This window comes from Pongo abelii, chromosome 12, assembly GCF_028885655.2.
Source record: "Pongo abelii isolate AG06213 chromosome 12, NHGRI_mPonAbe1-v2.0_pri, whole genome shotgun sequence".
Lineage (NCBI taxonomy): Eukaryota > Metazoa > Chordata > Mammalia > Primates > Hominidae > Pongo > Pongo abelii.
This window is the reverse complement of record NC_071997.2, coordinates 96,433,982-96,455,122: the sequence shown is the minus strand read 5'-3', so window position 1 is coordinate 96,455,122 and position 21,141 is coordinate 96,433,982. Positions and strand designations below refer to the sequence as shown.

Genomic DNA, 21,141 nt, shown 5'->3' with positions numbered 1-21,141 from the left:
TCTATCTTTGAGTGTGTTACCAGTTCTATTAAACCAGTCATTTTCTAATCTCTTAAAATCTTTTCCAATTTTATGCCTCAAAAAGAGGTCATTATCTAAATTCTGGAAGGCACCTAGAGATGGAAATATTGGCCAAAATTAATTAAATGAGCCCACTGCAAGAAACCTCTTTTGTTCCCTTATGGAAATTTTGAGTTATATGTAATATTATTTTAAAAGCACAAATCAAATGGTAAAATTAGTCTAAGGGGATACCATCATATCAATTTTTACGTTGTCCTTAGTTCTGCTATTTTGACTTCGGTCCTCTTACTGGTAGACTTTAAGAATTAAAAGCTCATTATAAAAGATTTCAACCCCAGTTTCCCTGACTTTAACACTCCCCAGAAGTGTGAAATTTTTTCCTTTTTATTCCTACTGTGAGGGTACAACAGTTATATTATTCCTAGCGAATTTTCCCAATGTTAGCATTCAATCTGAATCAATTGAGATAATAAATCTTTGTGCTACATCTGTACTTAAAACTAGACACTTAATTTTCAAGATACCATATTTTAATCAGTCATCAGGGGACTCTTATCTGTCTCCAGTCTGGCTATTTCAGAGGTAATTGGCATTAACGGAGCACTGAGGTGATTCCCAATCTAATCTCAATGTTAGTGAATTAGTGCATCTAAAATTGTAGATATAAAATGACCCTGAGCATCTAACCTCAGAAGTGGTGGCCTGAGACCAAGTTCGAATATTCTTATGGAGGGAACACTTTATAGGCTTACCAAGGATGGAAACAAAACACAGTCCTTCTACTTTTCATAGGAAGAATAACAAAAGGGTGATCCATATGCCCTAGATAATTACTAATCTCAAACATCCATCCTCCATCATTGTCAGAATAGCCAATCAAAGAATAGCACCAGGTCAGTATTTATCAGCTTTATTAATGTAAATATATTCCTATCAGGAGCTGAATCCCTAGTAGAGAATTAGAAGGTCTTCCCTGAGATATCCATTGTGCATATCACTAACACTGCAAATCCAGGGAGAAAACTCACAAGCTTGAGTTGGCTTTGCATTCTCATTCCACAGCAAAGTAGAAGCAAACCAATACTCTAAAGTGTGACACAGGTTAAATAAGGAAACTTCAAACCACCTAAATAATCAAGTTATTGCAAATGGGAAAATGTCTTTTGAAAACAAGATGATAAGCGCTAAGAATAGTTTTACGTTTATGAAGTGCTCAATTAATATTTGTTAAGTTTAACTGATAGATTAAATTGATCCAGTGTCAGTATGTTAATAAAAATTTAAGAACTGGGGTGGAGAGGTGAAGGGCAGAAAAAGCCCTTGATTTGTAGTGTTGCAGATTTCTGTGATGAAAATACTTGCACCATGGTTAATGCTTCCAACATAACGTCTGAACAGGGAATTGGGAAGAGATGCTGACTAACAGCTCTCACTGGCTGGTTGTACGGCTGGTTCCAGTACTCCACTGTGAACAAGACAAAAAAAAGACAGTCAAAAAATACGTCTTAAGTGCCTATTAGGTGCTGGGCTATACCTTGATCATCATGAGTAATTTAGGGACAAGAGATATGTTTCATTCACCTCTGCATATTCCTTCAGATTGTCAAATATGGTGCACATTCCATAGTAGATGCTCAAAACACATCTGTGGACAGAACTGGTATATTCACTTTTCACTCACAGTGTTCATGCTTGGAGTTCTGTATGGCTCATTCAGGATTCACCCCAGAGTTCACCCAAACTTCAACCTACATTTTTCAACCCCTCTAATTACTAACATTGATATCCAGCCAATGTTTATATTTTCTCCTGGTCCTGCCAGTTTGTCAGTTAACCCAGCTCTTCTCAGTTTGCAGTCTAAGATTCCTCTGCTGGCTACATGTTCACCGCTCTCCCCGCATCTGGCCCTCGGTGGCTTCCAATCCTTCCCTTCCCTCCCATATACACCCCCGGACAGGTCCCACCCAGTCAGCTGAACAAGCAGGACTCACATACCTGGAACACTCTTAACATATCTTTCTTTTATTCTTCTTGATTTCTCAACTTGTCTTTGGGAATTTTGTGGGGGGACTAGTGAAATCCATCTCTCTCTCTCTTTTTTTTTTTTTTTTTTTAGAGAGGCAGTCTCGCTCTGTCGCCTAGGCTAGAGTACAGTGGCACCATCTTGGCTCACTGCAACCTCCACCTCCCAGGTTCAAGCAATTCTCCTGCCTCAGCTCCCTGAGTAGCTGAAATTACAGGCACCCGCTATCATGTCTGGCTAATTTTTGTATTTTTAGTAGAGATGGGGTTTTATCATGTCGGCCAGGCTGGTCTCAAACTTCTGGCCTCAAGTGATCTGCCCACCTCGGCCTCCCAAAGTGCTGGGATTACAGGCATGAGCCCCCTTGCCCAGCACCATCTACCTATTCTTGATTCTGATGTCTGGCTTTCTGTCTCATTCCCCAAGGGAACCACAGCTTCTTCCTGAAGAACCTCTAAGCTTCTGTTACTGCTTATAGCTCCTCAGGTGCTTTTGCTCTTTACTGTGGCATTATGCTGGGTTACTCTTAAAATTCCTTTTAATTAGCTATGTTTGAATCTGATTTTATATGAATATTCCCTGAGGTGTGATGCTGATTGACTCTTTTTTTATGAACAAAATTAATAAAATGTCCACCGATAGGATTTGCCTCTAGTCATCCTCTTTCAAACTGGGCTTCAATCAAAGCTACATATCTTCAAATAGCTGGGTTACTTCACAATGATTCTTCTTTGTTTTTTTTCTTTTAATTCAACCACTGTATCCCATTCCTTTCCAAAAATATGAAGAACAAGAATGTCTTATTTTATTCTGCAAATTAAATCCCAGAAAAGAATTAGAAAACTCCATTAAGTAAACTCAATAGGAGATATGAAAACTAAAGACTAAGAAAATGTGTGGGTATTATCAACTGTACTCAAGTTTTCACTCTAGCATTCCTTTGGAAGCTTCCTCTGCTTTCCCCAGCTAATTTCTGAAAGTGCTAGACTGCATTGAAAAGGAGCCAGGCCCTGCTCTGATGGAGCTTAGTGAAACTGGGACAGAGATCACATCCAAACTCCAAGCTCAGTTGATTCAAGCGGTGATGATAAAGCATTCAGGTCAAGACACCTGCTGATTTGGGAATCCTGGTCTTTGGGATCTGACAGGGTAGCGTCTCTAGCAGCTCAAAGACTTACAGTAGCCCTGAAAGTCTGGGTACAAGCTCGAGTTAGAAGTACAGGGGTGAAGTTAAGGAGTGGAGAGAAAACCTCAGGTTCAGCCTTAGAAAGTAGAAGGTAAAATTGGAGAATCAAGCCAATCATAGAGGGAAGTGCCTGAGGGTCTCAGAGATATTTTGTGCCTGAGTCTGATGTGATTAACACATAAAAGCTATACATATTTAATATATACAACTTGTTGAGTTTAGATATAAGTATACACCAGTGAAACTATCAACAAAGTTTCCTCCTGCCCTTTTTATTTTTTTAGTATTTGTATGTGTTTATGTATGTTAAGAACACCTAGCATAAGATCTACCCTCTTAGAAAATTTTTAGTATACTGGCAGAGGCCTTTTCAACCACATGCTTGCAACTGGGTTCACACCTATTACCCATAAAGTCCTTGCAGAAACATGAATTCTTCAGGCCAAATGTATTAATATTATTCAACTTTAGAAATAATAATTTATCTTTATATTTTCATGTATGAATTTACTGTTTACCATTTATGAATCGGGTTATTATTTCTCTATGGGGGAGGCATACATGGAATGGCTGAGATATAATGAAATCTGACACTCAAAATAAACGTTAAAAATAAGAGCTATTAAGAAATAACCTCAGTAAAATAAATGGTATGATAAAAGATCTTAGATCATCTAAGTAGAATTTTTTTAGGTTGTTGTTTTATGTTAAATAGTTGCATCTTTAGAAAAACCTAAAAAATGTGAGGAGGAAAAGGTTTTAAATTGAATAATGTTAAAACTATTATATTTTAGTGAATTATATTTTGAGTCAAAATTTGGTATTTATAATGAGCTTCAAGAGTACACAATTTTTTTAAATGTATGCTGAGACAATATTTAAGCTAAAGAGGCAAATTTTGCCAAATACATGTACAGAGATGAACAAGCAAATAAAGAGATCCCAACAAAAGGGCTCTATTTTATAGCATTCCTAAACCTTCATTGATATTCCCCATTCCTGAAGTTGCAAAGTCCTTGATTACTTCAGTATATTGTTTCATCATAAGAGTGTTATAAATATAGGGGTTTTAAAATTCTAGTTAGAAAATTATGAATTCTGGTTGTTAGCTATCTGTAGGCATCAAAGTAGACTTCCCAGAGGGTCAGCATTTTACAAACAGGTGTAGAGCCACAATAAATTAAAACTTAGAGTAAAAATCACCAGTCTTTTGAATTGTGGAAATTATAAAATAAAACATTCCCACTCTGGAGATGGCATTGCCAACATGTGTTTTTAGTCATAAACATGTCACATTTTACTGTTTCACACCAATCTCCATAACCACACTCTTTCCTCATACAAGAGCAGAATCTGTCTGCCTGGCAGTTAGGTGCTGGTAAACACTGTCAGAAAAGCAAGCCTTCCATTATTTAGTCATGAGAAAAGCATCAGGAGAGGTAGAACCAAGAACCAAATGTCAATGATATTGCCAATTCCTACTAAACCCACTGAAACAGGCAACTAATCCATATGTCCATTGTTCACTCCATGACAACTGCTTCAAGAAAATCCTACCAGGTGATCAGGCTTATCCCAGACAACCTCAGAGAAACTCAAGAAGCACCAAATGAACAAATCACCTGACCTCAAGAGAAACCACAATTTCCATGACCATCCTCGGCTCCAAGAGGAGAATTTGGCCCAATAAGTAGGGACATGGTATATTTAGTAATGAGCTATTGTGTTTATTTTCAAATTCTTGGTCCATTTCTTCTCCTACAGCACCTTGCTTATCAGCACCCTTTAGTCACTAAGGGCTAGCATCAGCAGTGGTAAGGCTGTGGCAAAAATTCTCAAATCTCAGTTGCACAGTGTGTTTCTTGAGCATATCATGGGTGACTGCCAGTTCCATTTATCCCCAACCCTGACTTTCGTTAGGAGGGTCTCCATTCTTAAAATAGTTCCCAAATGGCTCTGTACTACCATGCAACAGACATCATCTCTGTCTTAGGAATTTTTCTTGTTTTCAGTTTAACTTCTATGAGACATTATTTTCAAGCAATTCACATATTTTGGAACAGGTTTCACATTACCACTTTGTGAAAAAGTTAATGAGCTTTCATTGCTAAAAGTAATTTGGAGTCATTAGGTATCAAAAAAGGGCATGGTCCATTTATTCCAACCTGAATTTGTTTGTATCTTATTGACCCTCCTTCTAGTAAGCATTTGCTTTACTATCCACAGAGCAGGCATAATGAGCAAGTCCCCGTGCACTGACTTCATGCAATCTAATGTTAGGTAGACATGAGAGGCAGGAAGTACCTTTCAATTCCATTCAGCAAGAATCTACAGTATACTTACAATTTCCCTGAACTATGCTAAGCATTTTGAGACCTATAAAGCTGTAAAAAAGATTCTTTGACCTCAAGTTGCTTATAATCTTGTTGCAGTAACTCATAAATCAACTGGCAAATAACACAGGATGTCATAAATTATTAACGTAACCAAGAAATCCCTCCCACATGTGTGCACGTGCACACACACACACACACACACACTACACTGTGGAATGTTGAAAGGATTCCAAGACCCATCTTCCTTCTCTTCTTCCAAAAATGGCCCTATGCTTTCACAGTATGCTGGATTGTCAAGCCCTGAAGGAATAATGCTTAACATTCCAAAGAATTATCCCCACTTTTCCCTCACATCGTTGGGCAGTTGGCATTTATCTTTATATATGGTGGTAAGGAGATGGAAACCAAAAATGGGATCCATATCACGGAATTCAAGAGAAAGGACTTTGAAAAATGCGAAGAGCTATGTGAGTACAAGAAACTGTTAGATGATTGTCTAAAGGCAGGAACAAAAAGACAACATCAAGAGGATCATTTTCTTCTCAGAAAAAAATTGCGGGAGTGTCTACCCAAGCCTGTAATAGAAAATTGGCCTGTGTAGTTACAAGATTGGCTACAAGATTTGATATAAAATAATCTCATCTCACCTATCAATCATTCCATGTGAACTATATCCAGTATAAGCTATGATTATACTAACTGGTTAAACAAAAGGATCAAACGTAATTGTCATTTACTCTGTAACAGTGTTTTTCAATTAGATCATAATGGATGATCCTAGTATATATGAATAAAAAATTATCAACAAATTACATACATAACTGCACCATAGAACATTATATTTAAAGGCACAGTATTTGTTAAAAGAAAAATGGTATCCATGTAGACCACTCTCCGTGAGTGCTCAATGCAATAACTGCATCCATTAGTACCCCAAGTTGAAGGGAATGAACGAAAAGACCACTATGCTGTAAATCGCTTAGAAGCAGAATTTAGTTAATTGAGAAATTATGTTCAGGCTAACCTATCCAGATAACGTCATATCTATGTGGGGTAAGTTAATAGGAATTCCATGCTAGCTCCATGAATTGGTTCAATAACAGGAAAAAATACAGATGAGGAGGAAGAGAGAACTGGCAATGTGAAGTGACAGGTTTCAAAAACAATTCCTTTGTACTTATTCAGAGCTCCGAATCCATCCATACACATCATGGGAAATGTGACGATGTCCACGCACATATCATTAGATTCATTCTCCAAAATGTCAACAACTACCAGAAATTAAACTCTTACTGTAGGCCAGCTTGGTTTTTAAACACTATGTCTAATCTGGCAGCAACACCAGGACATAGGCTTCATTGTTGTACAGCTTTACAGATAAGGAAGTTGGGACTCAAAAGAGTTAAATGGGTTGCCCAAAGTCACAAAGCTATTAAATGACCAAGACAGGACTGGGATGAAGCTCTTGAGTATAAAGTTTGTATAATATGTCCACTGTGGCTAGCTGTATTAGTCCATCTTCACATTGCTAATAAAGACATACCTGACACTGGGTAATTTATAAAGAAGAAGAGGTTTCATGGACTCATAGTTCCACGTGGCTGGGGAGGCCTCACAATCATAGTGGAAGGCAAAAGGCACATCTTACATGGCGGCAGACAAGACAGAATGAGAGCAAAGAGAAAAGGGAAACCCCTTATAAAACCATCAGATCTCGTGAGACTTATTCACTACCAAGAGAACAGTATGGGGGAAACTGCCCCCATGATTCAATCAACTCCCACCAGGTCCCTCCCATAACACAAGGGAATTATGGGAGCTACAATTCAAGACAAGATTTGGGTGGGGACACAGAGCCAAACCATATCACTAGCTGTTTGCCAAGTAACAGAGAGAAAAAAGATTCAGAAATAACATTTGTCTCTGTCTTGGCATTTGCCTTAAATTGCAAGCTCCTGGAGGGCAGGGCAGCATGTGTTCCTACCTGGTTCTCCTTATACAGCACTAAGCACTATGAGCAGGTGCTGTGGAATGTCATTTGGTACTGAGAACAATAAAGAAGCAAGAACACAGATGATGGTAGGAGCCTAGCTTGCTGTCCTGCCTCTGAATTTATAAAAGGTCTCAGAATGACACGCAGGATAGGGAAATATACAGCCTCTGAGCCTTGGTAACTACATACAACTCACGATGCACACTGTCAATCTTGCTATGTTAACCAGCAAATGTCCAAAGGAGGCATTAAATCATTGCCAGAGACCACTCAGCTCACATTATGTTGTACTGAAGGGGGAGGAGGGGCAGATTTCAGAGTCCCACCTTCTTCCAAGCCCCCACAGTCTCCTCTACGTCTGTCCCACAGCTCAGGCCTGGAATTTTATGTGCAGCAAAAAATCAAAGGTAAAATAAATGCTGAACAGTGATTGCTGTCATTGCCTTCCCCGCAGTCATTTCGCTATTAGCTGTTGGAGGAGCAGACTGTGTAGGTTGACGAGATCTGAGTAAGGATGAGGGATGAGATGTCAAGGCAGGGAACACGGCTGCCTTTGCGAGGCGGCTTTGACACGTGCTGCAGACATCACACGTCAGCTCAGTGGAGACAGCAAGCAAACCCAACTGCAGCCGCAGAGAGGAAGCAAAAGAGGAGTGTCTGAAAAGATCAGCATATTCAGCCTGCCAATTATTTTCCTCCTTCCCCAACCCCACCCCCAAACACAAGTTCCTTAATATTAATAGTGCTGGAAATCACAACAATGAGCATGTTGTTGGGGTGAAACCGAACATTACTCTCTAAATGAGATCCTGGGTGTGAAAGCAGAAGGTCCTCTCTGTCTCCCACGTCAGAACATTATCTGAGGCCAGCAGCTCTGCAGCAGCTCTTAACCTCAAGAAAAGGGCTCGGCATTTCTGGTTCCCCAATAAAGCCACAGCACACCCTGGGACTGTTCAAATTATGGATACACACACACACACACACACACACTCAAAGGAGATTATTACTAAGTTTGGGCTACAGCTTAAGAGGCATAAGTGGCATTCTCTTATTCCTCTGGCTTGAATCCCTACACCTGTTACCCAAACCTCACTCACTGTTCTCCTCCATAAAAACACATTGTATCTTCGACATTAATATCAGTTTTGATATCAGAAGAATATGTGCCCAGGCAGCAGCATGACATATGTTGAAAAAGCTAGAACACTTGGAACTCTAACCTACTTTTATGAGACTTTTTTTTTCTGCATAAGAGTCCCTTAGCCCATCCTTAAAGAAATATGACCAGCACCCATTCCCATCATTTAACTTTCCCAGATTAGAATTGAAATCTCTTCCCAACTGTACTGCAGGAGGTAGAAACTAATAGTTCTTTCTAAAGATTAAACCCTCTTAACCTTGAGGTGAAGAAATAAATATTATGCTGTTAAAGGATGAACCCCAGTCTAATGTCTATTAAATTCTTCCTGGCAGATCTCCCAGAGGTACAATGGGCAAAAGGAAAGAATAATATTTTCAATTTGTTAGATAAATGTAAGCAGGATTGGAGGAAAACAAATGAAGAGTACTTGCTTAGACTCTCGTATCGCTAATAACACTGGAACATAATCTGAAGGGTTATTTAACCCCAGAGAGTTCAGGCTAGTGATGGAGGTCTCTGTGGGAGCAAGGTTTAGTCTCTGGATAATAGGCCTGCAAGGCCTGGGAAGTTAGCAGTGCCCCAGCAAGCAAGATGCATTTCAGAGAAAATCCTAATGGAAATTGGGAAGTCATCTATCAGTAAAGAACTGAGTGATCTTATCATGGGTTAGGGAGAAACAAGCAATTTCAGGAGCATTTGGGTAACTAGGATTTTACACCAATATATGAAATACCAGGGCTAGGATTGTAAGACTGGTGCAGAGGCTCCTGATAACTATTTATTCATGCATTAAACCATTATTGTGTACCTATTACATTCTACACTCTGTGATCATTGCTGCTAACACAAAGACAAATAGGATGTAGTCTTTAAGCAGCTTACCACGTCTACCAGGAGAGATAGTGAAGAATCAATACATGACAATTTCAGAAGGGAATGCTTCTGAAATGGAGTGAGGATCTCTCCAAATTTAGGAGGGCATGGGTATCTACAGTAAGCAGAAACTGATAACTCCTTCTTTACAAATTTTTCTAAAATCTGCCTTACTCCAAATATAATTCTCCATCTGAAAAAAAAAATCATGAGAGAAACTTTAAAGGAAATGTGAACTAGCAATTATATTATACAAGCTAATCCCACAAATAATCATATGAAATATAAAAAATTTCATTAACACCTAAGCCCGACTGTATTTATTTTGTCTCATTCAATAGCACATCATGACTCTGTTTCCATGGCTCCAAAACAACATGTAAATTTGCTCAGGTCAGTCAAATAAAAAGTCAAATGAGTTTTTAAAAGACAAAAAGACACAAACTGAAATGGTTGCTATCTTCATCCTTTACAGGCACAGTCTAAAGCCTATTTATTTCTCTTTGGTGGCTGTTTGCTTTAATACTGATTCTCAAATCCCTTTCTCTACTATTTTATATAATACACAACTTTGCCTGAGTTAAATTGCGTATAATATCTTAATACATCGTCTTCCAATCATCAATTTTCATCAAAGAATGTCAGCAAGGAATTATGTCAGATTACTTGGACCAGATTTTTTCTCATAAATCCATTCTAACCTCTATATAGCCTTCCTTTCTATCAGAAATTTTCCATCTCTCTTGGAAGCTTCTTAAATTTTTTTGAAATTAAGGTTAAACTTACTCAAACTGCCCTTGTCTTTCTTCTTTAACAAACGTTTATTGAGTTTCTATTATTTGAAAAGCATTGAATAAAATATTGAGGATTAAGGACAAATATAGTCTCTGATTTATAGGTAGAGTGAGATTTTCCATGCTGTTTCGAAGAAAAGGTGAAAGTTATCCCATAATGACAAGAAGTTGTTCTCAGCTGGAACTGGAACCAACACCTCCTTGAAAGACTTGTTGAGAGGCCGGCCCAGTGCAGAATTTCCACCGACTGTTCAACCCTCCACCAATCCCCACATCAAAAAAAAAAAGTCAACCATGGGGCCAGATGAGGTGGGTACTACAGTGTTTATGAAAAGAAGATAAAGGAATAAGAGATGCTCCCCTGTGAGAAGCCAAGATAATTATCTGTGAAGCCTGGAGGTTCCAGAAAGATGGAGTTACTGACAACTGGCTCCCTGGCTAGGGGCTTGCTGAGCTGCAGTACCCCTAGGTCCATGCTGGCAACGCCCCAGGGAGGAGCATGCTAAGGGATCCTTAGGAGAGAGTTCTAGAACTCTGAAGGTATGTTGGTGTTATTTTTTGGTCTGTTTCCCCAGCTGTGGAGAGGAGGAAGTAAGTGCTTCAGAGGTTTATCTTAAAGTTTATAGGTCATTCTTGAATATAAAGAAGGCTGCCTATTTCTGGCTCCTTAGAGACTTATAAGGGATAGAGACCTACTGGAGCAGCCCACGCCAATGGAAATTAAAGGGTTTGGCATTCCTAGGCAGCATTTCCCAGCTCTTCACAGCCCTCAGAGCATGTGGAAAAGCATTCCACTTTCATAGAATAGAGTACAGAAATGAGCTGAGAATACCCTGGCAGTTTCTGAGCCAATAGATAGGATGTCTAATCCAAAGAAGTGTACTGCTGGAGAAGTGAAGGGATAGATGGCTATTCCTTGAGGGAATGTTTCAATGACAAAGAAGGCTGGGGCAATGATAAATGCCACCCAGTGAAGACCAAGCACACCATCTGGTTGGAAACCTTAATGCCAGCAGACACTCTCAACATCCTCAGCAGGAACCAGATTGGCCTAAGGGAAGATGTGAAACCACCACACATGGGCAGTCAAGTAAAAACACTTCTGCCTCCCCATATGCTTGCCTCCATCTTGCCTACCACACCATAGAAGTCAATGCCTAGGAAAGGACTCAGGGGAGAGGGGACTCAGCACCAGACCTCAGCCCCCACCTCCTTCACTTCCAGCTTCCACGGCAACAGCTGAGGAGAAGATGAGATTTGATTGAGATTAATAGTAAAGCTTTTAAAATAAACACATTTAAGTCTCCAACTAGTGATCATTATTTCATAAAATAAAATAATTTCTTGTATAGGTCAATTAGTTGCTACCTACACATGTATAAGCTTATTTTAATTTTCCTGTAATTTTTATATATTTAGGAGGTACAAGTACAGATTTCTAACATGCATACATTGCATAGTGGTGACATCTGGGCCTTTTGTGTACTCATCACCCGAATAGTGAACATTGTACCCAATAGGTAACTTATCAGCCCTATCCCCACTCCCACTATCCCACATTTTAGAGTCGCTAATGACTATTATTCCATTCTGTATGTCCATGTGTCCCCATTGTTTAGCTCCCACTTACAAGTGAGAACATGGGGTATTTGACTTCCTGTTTCTGAGTTATTTCACTTAGCATAATGGTCTGCAGTTCCATCCATATTGCTGCTAAAGACATTTCATTCTTTTTTATGGCTGAGTACTATTCCAAGGTATACATATGCCAAATTTTCTTTATCTAATCCTCCATTTTGGGACACAGGTTGATTCCATACCTTTACTATTGTGAATAGTGATGTGATAAACATATGAGTACAGGTAACTTCTTTTTTTCTTCTTCTTCTTCTTTTTGAGATGGAGTCTTGTTCTTTTGCCCAAGCTGGAGTGCAGTGGTGCAATCTTGGCTCACTGCAACCTCTCCCTCCTGGGTTTAAGCAATTCTCCTGCCTCAGCCTCCGGAGTAGCTGGGACTACAGGTGCCTGTCACCACGCCCGGCTAATTTTTGTATTTTTAGTAGAGACGGGGTTTCACCATGTTGCCCAGGATGGTCTCAATCTCCTGATCTCAAGGGATCCGCCTGCCTTGGCCTCCCAAGTGCTGGGATTACAGGCATGAGCCACCGTGCCCAGCTGAGGTATCTTCTTGATATCATGATTGCTTTCCCTTTAGGTAGATACCCAGTAGCAGGATTGCTTATACACATAGAAACCTAAAAGTTGCATCAAATGTTTGGTTACTTCAGCAATTATCAAGATAACTGGCATTTTTTCCCTTTCATCAAATTGTTTGTCATCATCCCTCTGTTAATCACTGAATATGACTTATTATAACTAGAAAAGAGCACATAGCATATACTGAAGGTCCTAAAATAAAAATTGATTTTAATGGATTGGTTTGGATAAAAAATATTCAAATGTACTTTATTTTCAGTTTTCCAAAAATGTCACTAACATACCCTTTAAAATATTCACATTAATAATAAATACTATATTTCAAAAAAATACATTCATTGAAGAAGTAAAATGAAAGAATGAAATACAAAATGTAAAAAATATTGCTTCTTTATCACTTCCTTGCAAAAATTATTTGTGTCTAGGTATAACTGATTAGTGTGGCTACTTTGACTAAAGGAGAATAAATAACATTGCAAGAAAAGTGAAGGGTATTTTAAGAATACAAAAGACATCTTGGATCTCAGAACTGGTGGAGAATTTTCCAGAGATTTCAAGAACCTAGAAGCAAGGAAGCCCTATAATCCCTCTCTTGGGGCCTCTCAATTTCTCTCTGGATTCTTGTTCCATTGTCAACTTTTCACTAAAGAGACTCTTAAGCTGTCATGGTTTATACTGGCTCATAAGTTTGCTACAACACTCAGTATCCTGACTCTTTGACCTTAGGTTCCACGACCAACTGGCAACTTCCCTTCATGTTTCTTAGTTCAAAGAAACAAGTGAGAAAACCGTACTGGTTCATATTTTTGTTCTAAACCAACAGATAACAGCCAAAGCAGATATGGGCTACCCTTGGATCTTCGTCACTCAGACTTTTTCAGCAAGGTGGGACACAGTACTTGAAGAAATTGAGCCCCTAGTGAACTCTAGTCCTAGGTCCCACCATAGAGAATCATGTAACAGCTGAGAAAAGGATTTTGACTAAACTTTATTTATATTATGCATAGTTTTCTTTCTATTGAATTTCATTACAAATAAAATAGCCTTTTTAAAATCTATCTTATAATCTCACTTTGCGGCAGAAATTGAATCCCTTTAAGAGAAGATTTTCCGTCTTATTTTCGGACCATGACATCACAGGGGTCATCAAAGATTTCAAAGACCCTACAGGTCATCTATCCCATATTTTCTCACTTATTAGTCCCCAAAATTTTACTGGAATTTTAAATTTTTTAATTGCAAGTAAATTATTTACACTTAGTAGAATGGAAAATACAAACATCTTCATAGTATAGGGAAAAATGCATTTAAATCACCTGAAGAAAAATTGCAGTTGCCTCTACACTCTAAAAACCACTTCCTGCATGGAAAAGAGAGCTCATAACCACAAAAGAAATTCTACCCAGAAGGAAACTCTTTCTGTCATCAAACCTAACCACAACCCCTCTTGTTCTTTACTCAGTGGAAATTAAAAATAATCTTTCTCAAATGAGCTAAGAAAAGCAACACCTCCTTTCTTACACAGCCACCTCTTATTAAGTGCATCCTAAGTTAAAGACTTTTCTTATATATTGCTGAATTTGACTCAAAATTTGGAGGTCCTCGTGAGCTCAATTTTCTCTTATCTTAAAAGGTTCTCAAGGTCAACTACAGGACTTCCTTGAAGCAAATGCAAATGACTTTGCCTTTTGGGTACAACACCTTTTTTTCATACAGCACCCTCAGTTTAACCCCATGAAACAATGAAGAATAAGAGGGCAAGAACTAGTGGCTTCTACAAACTAAATGTTAGTATTTTGTTTCCATATAATAGGCCTAATTGTAATACACTAACTAAAATATAAGAATGCATTTTTATTCTTCCCTGCTTTTGAACAGAAAATAACCAAACTATCAGTTCTATCTAATTAACAATGCCATGCTAATTTCACAATAATATTTCCAAAATGATACACAAGGTGAATATGCTTCCGGAAAACATTAAAGATAATTCATTTGCAATACATTTGCAAAGATGAGACTCCAGGAATGAGTAATAACAAATGCAGACCCAAGTGCATTTGGAGGATCAGGAATGGATTGAACAGCACCTCCATTCTCCCCAGGTAGGACAGAGTTGATGGGTAAAATTAAGTAAGTTAAAATGTTCTGATGCATTCCTGAAGTATGAGCAGCCTTCTCCAGCCACCTCTAGCTCATTCTCCTCTAGTACATTCTTTCTCTTCCCAGTCAGCGACCCTGAAGCTGGTGTTCTTACAGGAAGTGCAGTCTTATCAATAATTCCCACACACGGCTGGGCACCAAAACCACCAGGATTAGTTGCTAAAAACACAGGATCTTGGGACTGCCCTGGTCGTTTTGAATCAGAAACCTGAAGAAAGATATAGTTAATCTGTATTACCTAGCTAATTCCTAAGCAACCAGCCTGGTTCCAAACCCAAATCAAGCACTTGGGAGCTTCTGCCTGCATAAAATGTTTAGGTTCCCTTCCTCAGGTTGTGTGGCTATTGGCAGGAGAGTAAGGAAATCAAAAGGATTTCAGTAAGCCAATAGCAAAATTGGCAAAAAACAACACAATTCATACACACACACACACACAAACATACACACACACACTGTGCAAATGGCTGTTTAACACATGAAAAAATGATCCTCCTCATAACAAGACTAATACCTATGAAAATCACATTGAGATACCATTTCTTACCTGTCAGACTGGCAAAAATTAAAAAGTATGACAATACATTCTGTTGGTGAGGCAGCAGGGTATACAAGAACTCTCACACATTTTTAGTCAGGATGCAAACTGATGTGATCTTAATGGAGGGGAATTTGGCAATGCCTAACAAAATTACACAGAGTATTCGTTTGCATCTGAACCCAGCAATCTCTCTTCTAGGAATTTACACTGAAGAAATACTTCCAACAATATCAAAATACGTACACACATCTGTTTCCAATAATTGCAAAATCCTCACTCATCCTCTACCATTTTACCTGTGCCCCGTTCATGGCTAGAAAAACACATTTCAGTCAACAAGAGCACATCCATGTAGATAAGATCCTAGAGATACCTAAATTTGTGGTATGAGGAAAGCTAAAGTTATACTTAAGAAATATGGCCCCCAAAAAAAACCGTACCTGACAGAGGCTGCACCAGTACTTTCCAGAAACATTTTTCTCATGCACAGAATTTTCTTTGGATGAGATATACCCTAGAAAATTAAATATAAAGAGAAGGAAGATTCCAGATCTTCTTCAGAGTCTCTCTGCACTCACTCTGAGAAGACATCTTGGACTTCTAGATGTTGGCCTTCCCGCGTGATTCTGCCTCTGGCTCTGCCTTCCCTGCGGTGCTCTTTGTTTTTTTGTTTGATTGTTTTTTATTATAGTTTAAGTTCTAGGGTACATGTGCACAACGTGCAGGTTTGTTACATATGTATACATGCACCATGTTGGTGTGCTGCACCCATTAACTCGTCATTTACATTAGGTACATCTCCTGCGGTGCTCTTTGATCTAGTGTCTCGTTTACACATAATTTCATCAAGGGCATTAAAATTCCCTCGCCAGGCCCTGAGGAAGCTTCTCTTCACATACCCAACCAAGAGCCAAGCAACTGGCTTTGAATGTACTTTTTTGTTAATTAAAAAAAAATACATTACAAAATTAAGGCAGAGGTTACTGTGTAATGACAACTATGGGAAGTAGAAATGGTGGCACGTAACAGCCTGCATCCCCACTACTCAGAATTAAGCTTTTTTTCCTATTTACTTTTATTTTATAATTTTTTTGTAATTGATTTTAAAAAGTTTATGTACGATATACAATGTGATGCTTTGATATATGTATGCATTGTGGAGTGAGTAAATCAAGCTAATTAGCATGTCCATCTCCTCACATACTTATTTTTAGTGGTGAAAACATTTCAAATCTACTCTCTCAGCAATTCATATATACATACATTGTTATTAACTAGAGTCAACATGCTGTTTAATAGAGCTCCAGAACTTATTGATCCTGTGTAACTGCAACTTTTTATCCTTTAACCAAAATCTCCCCATTCCCACCCATCCTAGCCCTTTGTAAACCCCCATTATATTCTCTGCTTCTATTAGTTTGATTTTTTGGAATTTCATACAAGATCATGCCATAGTTGCCTTTGTTGTCACAAATGACAGGATTTCCTTTTTTAAGACTGAATAGTATTCCATTGTGTACATATACCACCTTATCTTTATTCATTCATTCATTGATGGACACAGGTTGATTCCATATCTCAGCTAATATGAATAATGCTGCAATGAATATGGAAATGTAGATTTCCCTTTAAGACACTGATTTTGTTTCCTTTGAATATATGCCCAGAAGTGGAATTGATGGATCATACAGTAGTTTGATATTTAACTTTTTGAGGAAAATCCATACTCTTTTCCATAATGGCTTGTACTAGGCTTTTATATTTTATTGCATTTTTTTCAGGCATACTGTCTCAGCAGCTCTCACTCAGTAATTCATCATTAAATAGTTTTTGAATTCAAATTTATAGAACTTTATTGCAATTTAAAGGTATATATGTGTGTATATATATATGTGTATGTGTGTGTGTGTGTGTGTGTATATATATATATATAGCTAAATTAACAAAAGCAGTAAGTGGTCAAAAATTTAGTGCATCCTAATTAGTTTCTTCCATTCCTCCAAAATTTAGGGCCTAAAATAATGCAGTAACTTCTGGAGTAGTAGCAATATTTATACTGGGTTATGCTTTCTTACAAAAGTGATTTTTTAACAGGCACCAAGTAGAAAGAATCTGCATCATTTAAGAGTCCCCTGTGTGGAAGAATCTGTTCTATTTTATGTTTGTTGATTTGAAAGGGTATTTCAGAAAGAATGGGAAAATGAGCCCAGGAGATCAATATTCTGAACAATTAACCTATAAACAAATAAATAACACAGTATATGGGCTACTTAATGTCACATCTCTATAGACAGACAACAATACATTTGTAAGCAAGCTTGACATGATGGATATAACTAGATGAGTGGCATACTTTGCCGAAACAAAAGCACATGTGCTTTCTTTCATTGTTCCGTGTTGTGAGAGATGCTCTCTGCCTTTCCCTCTCTTTAATCCTCTCACCCTGATCTTCATCAATAATTTGGACATTTATATAATAGCTTTGCAAAAGAAAAAGCAGAGGCAAACTTATCCATTGTGAGGCTCAAGTTTAAACCATTTTTTTAGGACTCCAAGGGAAATACCACACAAAAGACATAAGAAGCTATGGCTTGCCTAGTTTCCTGAAGATGATGTTGGACCTGTATATGCACCCACAGCTTACCATTTTGGTGACAAATCAATGGTTCCCAACTATGACTGTACATTAGAATCTACTCAGAGGTTTGCAAAAATACTCACTTCTCCCCCCCACCTACCCACCCAGCCAATTGACATGGAATCTCAAAAAGTTGGGCTCAACACCTTTAGTTCTTAAAAACTCCAGATTTTTAAAAAAATCTATCCCTGAGGCACAGGGATAGTTGAGATCAACTTCATTAAATAAATAAATCTCCTTTTTGTTCCAGTCCACAAACTATATCAATAAGCCCAAAACTTTATAAGCCACCAATATTACCCTTTCTTGCCTGCTGGAAAAGTCTAAGTGGAATTATTATTTAAGATACTTTGACTGGATCCCAGGAAGCATAGGTTCTGAAAGATATTTATTTATGCCAGAAATAAAAATTATCTTTAAAACCAGAATAGAAAATTTTAATGACCAAGAATTTGCAGAAAACACATTGATAACATATCTCCTAGAGATAAACCAATTTCTGTATATTTGAAATATATATCTATTCTTAAATATCTAATTTTATATTTTAGAAAATATGTTCTAGTATTATTACCTACTTGTTTAAGTGTTTTGAGTTGCATGAAATATAGAACCATATTAACATAGAATTGAGATATTTATATAAAATGTAAAACCTTACACAGTTGTCCTAAATGAAAGAGAAGAAATACAATAGACAAAGTAGTGTTATTTTCCTCAACTTTGGTCCTTCTCAACTCTTTATAATAGTTTCCCTTTCCATGAGTGGTAAGAATTCATGAGATTGTAACATAGAACAAATCTTCCAAAGAGGATGACACTGCTTTTTAAATAACAAAGACTAGATTAATTATTAAAAGAAAATATAAAGAAATTTACAAGGGAGACATTTCACGAAAAATAGCTACCTGTTCTTTGAAAGAAAGAAAAGGTGTAGCATATTCTTTATCGACTACTTCCTCCTCTGGGGGAAAAGAGAGGTGAGTGCTTTGACAATATTTATGTGAGCAGGATGAAATAATGGAGACAATGCCAGTTGCCAAGGAGATCATATCCATGGAAAAGAAAAATACAAGCAGTAGGTGTAGGGGGAAGAAAGAAAAGCATTAAAAATTAAAGCCAGACAATAATTGCAAGAAAGAATTTAACGTCTGAAAAGACTTTTGAACTATAGATAGTGCTAACAATGGAAGATGCGTCTAGAGAAAACAAGGTAAGGGAAAGAGTAACCGAAAAGAGTTTTAAAAAATAAGCAGAATAAAAATTATATCATTTGGTTTTATCATTTTAACGAACATAAGCCAAAGGGTAAGGTTACAGGCAAAGGTTTATTTCACCTCTGTACTTTCATCAGCTCCCAAGTCAACAAATATGTGGACAGAATAAGACAGTCTTGAAAGCAAAAAAATGGAAATGGGCACTAAAACTCAATGCGTATGTTATTGTTGACATGTTTAAACCTTTGCTTTCAGATACTTCAAAATATTTGCTTCTGGAATCTTGTATCCCAATCTGTATTTTGACTTAATAGTCCATTGGCCAAATTTTTGTCCAGGCTTATCTTCAGCTTTTTTAGTTTCACATGGCAAGGGAAACAGTGGAGTAATCTGCCTGCTTTATAAAGGAAAGTCCAACTCAGCCCAGCCTGCTGTTGCTTTGCAGGTTGCCTTGGGCAGAGTGGGAGAAGTGTTGCTGAAGAGAGAGAAGAGACTTCAGTGGGAACCTCATTTTTCTGCACACCAATACTAAAGCCATGTGCTGCTTTGAGATGAAATAAAATTGTAAATAGTTCTCACCTTCATCCCTCTCCGTCCCCAATTTGTAAAATAAAAATATGATGGTTTTTGTTCTGTTTTAATTCATGTTACTTTCTTTGTGGAAGGTGTGACTGTTGGTAGCAATTTAAAAAACTGGCACTTTTTGTATACTTTAATTAAATACATGTTTGTCTTTTATTATTTCAGCTCAGGAAACTCTATTCCTAGATCACTGCCCCATAGGACTACGCAATAGGTTATAATAATTGACATCAAAGAATACTATTGTACATGCATTCTGTGCAAGGAATACTATTATACATGCATTCAATCTACGGCAGTGGTAAAAGTGATCATTGTTATCTGAAAATCTTTTCTGAGATTTTTTTCGAGAGTACATATAAATAAGCTCAAAACACTCATAAGTATTTATTTCAGTTTTTCTACAAGTAAAACATTCATTTAAGCCTGTATTTTATATAAGCTAGTGATTAATAAATAATTCAGAATTCCCCATATAGGTGCTTTGGATTTTAGTTAAAGTTATCAATAATCTTCGAATGTTTAGTTTCCCAGAAGACAATAGGTGACTACTGGGGGAAAAAGTAACTTACAAGTACAAAAGCTGTGAACGTTTATGCAACTAACCTAGTACTATTGAGTAAAGCTCTCTATGCATTTAGTCAACAGCTATTTATTAAGCATCTACCCTGTGCGCCTGGTACTTTACTACAGTCATTTCTTAGGCTTGTCAATGAAACTGAATTTTATTTGCCTCCAATAAACTCCTAGACAAGAGGAGAAACAAAAAAATAAACCATTATTATATTAGTGGCCCTTATAGAGTGATCCCAGATCAGCATCACCAAGGAACTTGCCAAAAATGTAAATTCTGAGACCCTACCTCAGACATTCTCAATTAGTAATCACAGGGCAGAACCCACCAATCTGTAGTTTAGCAAATTCCCTAGGTGATTCTAATGAATACCAAATTTGAGCACCACCATATTAACACATGTACTTCAAGGCAGTCACCATACCATGAATAACTAATGATGTATTCTTTACTCCTCCTTGGGAACTAGTTCACACATTTCCAGAGGTGATTATCGAGATTTGAAAAGTGAGGCAGGTGACATGGGAAGGAAGTTGTAGGCAAAAATCAATGGGATAAATAAAAATCTGTAAGAAATTATTTTGCATATAAGTCTTAAATGTTTGTTGTATCCTGTTTAAATGAGATTTTTTTTTAAATAATGTCCTTGAGTAAGTTGGGCTTGTAACTGCAAGCCCTAAAATAATTTATTCTAGTTGTGTGGTGATTGCTACGGACATGAGATGACCCCATATGGCAGAAGGCAAAGTACAAGTAAGTTGCCTCCATGTATGTTCTGCTCACTGGACAATTTATCTGGGGCTGAAAAAACTTTTAACTGTTGAAAATGTTGTCATGAGCTT

The 21,141-nt window shown here is 37.6% G+C and overlaps 2 long non-coding RNA genes across 2 annotated transcripts; one reads left to right on the top strand and one right to left on the bottom strand.

The window, feature by feature from the left end:
• Positions 1-1,053: 1,053 nt before the first annotated feature.
• On the bottom strand, positions 1,054-18,920 carry LOC129057719 (uncharacterized). Its single transcript, XR_008522454.1, has 3 exons — positions 18,835-18,920; positions 15,729-15,802; positions 1,054-1,489 (listed from the first exon to the last, which is right to left on the bottom strand). It is a non-coding gene; the product is annotated as an uncharacterized LOC129057719 (long non-coding RNA).
• LOC129057718 (uncharacterized) lies at positions 18,916-19,773 on the top strand. Its single transcript, XR_008522453.2, has 2 exons — positions 18,916-19,139; positions 19,589-19,773. It is a non-coding gene; the product is annotated as an uncharacterized LOC129057718 (long non-coding RNA).
• Positions 19,774-21,141: the final 1,368 nt, after the last annotated feature.